Raw genomic sequence first — 2,595 nt, forward strand, 5'->3', positions numbered from 1 at the left:
AGGAAATACCATAAACTTACATTAAAATACCATCCCGATATCACAAAGTGTGATGGTAGAAAATTTATGGTCCTAAAAGAAGCATATGAAAAATTGTCTTGTGAGTGTACACGAAAAAGTATTGATGAAATATTGATTAAATGTGAATATAGACGTTTCAGAGATCCATATAAAATAGTTTCGGCTGGTGATTTTTGCAGGAATATCGAATGTGCTTGTGGAAATGTTTATGATTATCAAAATTTTGATGATGGTTTTATTGATTGTGAGTCGTGTTCATTATTTTTGAAAGTAATTGATGAATATTTTTTAATGTAATTTTTTAGAATTATAATTTTGAGACAAAAAAATATGGGATTTATATTTAATTATGGCACGAGAAATGATGAGGTAAATGCTTTATCCATAAAATTGGTTCTAGAATAAACAAAAGCTGAGAATTTAATATTACCGCAAATAATAATAATGTAAATTTTTATAGCTTCAAAATTGGTGCTAGAACTAAACAGAAGCTGAGAAAATATATTAAATGTCCCATGGAATAAAGATATAAATGTTAATTTAACAATTGATGCTGGAACTAAACAGAAGCTGAGAATTTAATATTACCGCAAATAATAATAATTTAAATTTTTATAGCTTCAAAATTGGTTCTAGAATAAACAGAAGCTGAGAAAATATATTAAATGTCCCATGGAATAAAGATATAAATGTTAATTTAACAATTGATTCTGGAACTAAACAGAAGCTGAGAATTTAATATTACCGCAAATAATAATAATGTAAATGTTATAGCTACAATATGGATGCTGAAACTAAACAGAAGCTGAGAATTTAATATTACCGTAAACAATAATGATTCAGAATTATAAAATTAAAAATTACAAATACCGTTCTAAATAACTTTATCTATATTTATTATATATTTTCTTTATATACTTAAAAGAAAACTCATTTGTCAACTTTTTAATTCTCACGATATGTTTGTACAAATTAAATTTATATTTTTCTGAAACAATAGCAATTTTATCATCAACGATATAAAAAATTCCATTATCTTCGTTGATTTCACTTATTTCAAAAAAAGCTTTCAATTCATAAATTTCATTTACAAACGGTGCTGCATAAAAAATATTAATTGTCATTGTAAAATTATAGTAAAAATCATTGTCATCTGTTTTCACTATGCTTTTTTCAATATAATTGTTCTTGCCTTCAAATCCAATTAAATCAACATTTATAAATGTTTCTCGTTCGCTTTTATATTGATATACATTATTTAAATCTTTATTGTATTCTAAATAATACTCAATATCTTTTTTCTGAATTAAAAAGCTTTGTGTAGTGTTTTTTTCTAATAAGCTTTTATGGATATTGTCAAAAAGATTTTCTTTTTTATGAAATACCTTTGTTTTACTTAAACCTTTTTCGTGGCATAAATTTAGTTGAGTTTGCGTATGATTAAAAAAATATTCTAATGTATTTTTTTTTGGTTTAAATAAAAGTAAAACTCTATCAGTGCTAAATTTTATGGTGTTCGGAATTAGTGGTCGGGTATTTTGCAATATAACCGATTGCAAAATGTTTTTTACATTCCTATATTCTACGACTGACAGGCTCTTTGCTTTCTTCTTTATATATATTATATCTTTTATTTGAAGATCTATTGAAAAAAAAATTGGTTTATAATTCATTAATGCACAATTTATGCAACAATTCTAATTTAAAATTGACAAAATTTCCAAATATAATTTTAATACCGGTGGTTTTGGTATCAAACAAGGCAATTATTCAAATAACCTTGACACAAATCAAAATAAATTATTTTTTGTTATATCTATAATGAATTTATTTGAAATCGTGTATTCTATATTGGTTGAAATATTAAATTTGATAACATTTACTTGGGTTTTTCTACCCTGCTTAATTAGCCCTACAATTTGATCTTCTGTTCCGCAGGCTTTATATTACAAATGTATGTTCAATTATTTTCGATTTTAAGCTCTACTGGTCTAGTGGTAGAACGGGAGGTTGCCAATCTCCAGGTCCGGGTTCGATTCCCGGGTAGTGCAAATTATTTTTATTGTATTTTTTAAACAATAATATTTTTTTTTGCGTAAGACTACAATTTCAAAACACACAATGCAATCTTTTACTAAACTATAATTTTTACTTCCAAGATATTATCTAAATATTACCAAAAAAAGTTAATTTCAAGTGTATACAAGTGAAATTCAGCTATCATATATAGAAGTACCCAATATATACAACCTATTTTGATTTCTTTATCATTGTATCACTCGCTTTGACTGCAAACATAATGTCTTAAGGTGATAATTTTCATTCAAATACTCGAGATAAATTCTAGAAATTTGAGCCTCAAACTTTTAAGCAACAGATATAACGTAAAATAAAATTAAAATCGAACATGATTGAAAATATAGTATTTTTGTTGCATATATGGCTATATCAATGAATTTGTAATATCTATACAAGTTATGAGTATTGTATTTAATTGGTGTGCATCAAAAAAATTGGGCTCGTGATATTTTGAGTAAAACCCTTGTTAATTTTATTTAAACAAGTTCTGTAAAG

General features: G+C 25.3%; 1 non-coding gene across 1 annotated transcript; it reads left to right on the forward strand.

Moving 5' to 3' along the window:
- Positions 1-2,001: 2,001 nt before the first annotated feature.
- On the forward strand, positions 2,002-2,072 carry TRNAG-GCC (transfer RNA glycine (anticodon GCC)). Its single transcript has one exon. It is a non-coding gene; the product is annotated as a tRNA-Gly (tRNA).
- The last annotated feature ends 523 nt before the right edge of the window (positions 2,073-2,595 follow it).

Source organism: Rhyacophila brunnea, unplaced genomic scaffold (genome assembly GCF_057557595.1).
Source record: "Rhyacophila brunnea isolate RB1 unplaced genomic scaffold, BYU_Rbru_1.0 scaffold_81, whole genome shotgun sequence".
NCBI lineage: Eukaryota > Metazoa > Arthropoda > Insecta > Trichoptera > Rhyacophilidae > Rhyacophila > Rhyacophila brunnea.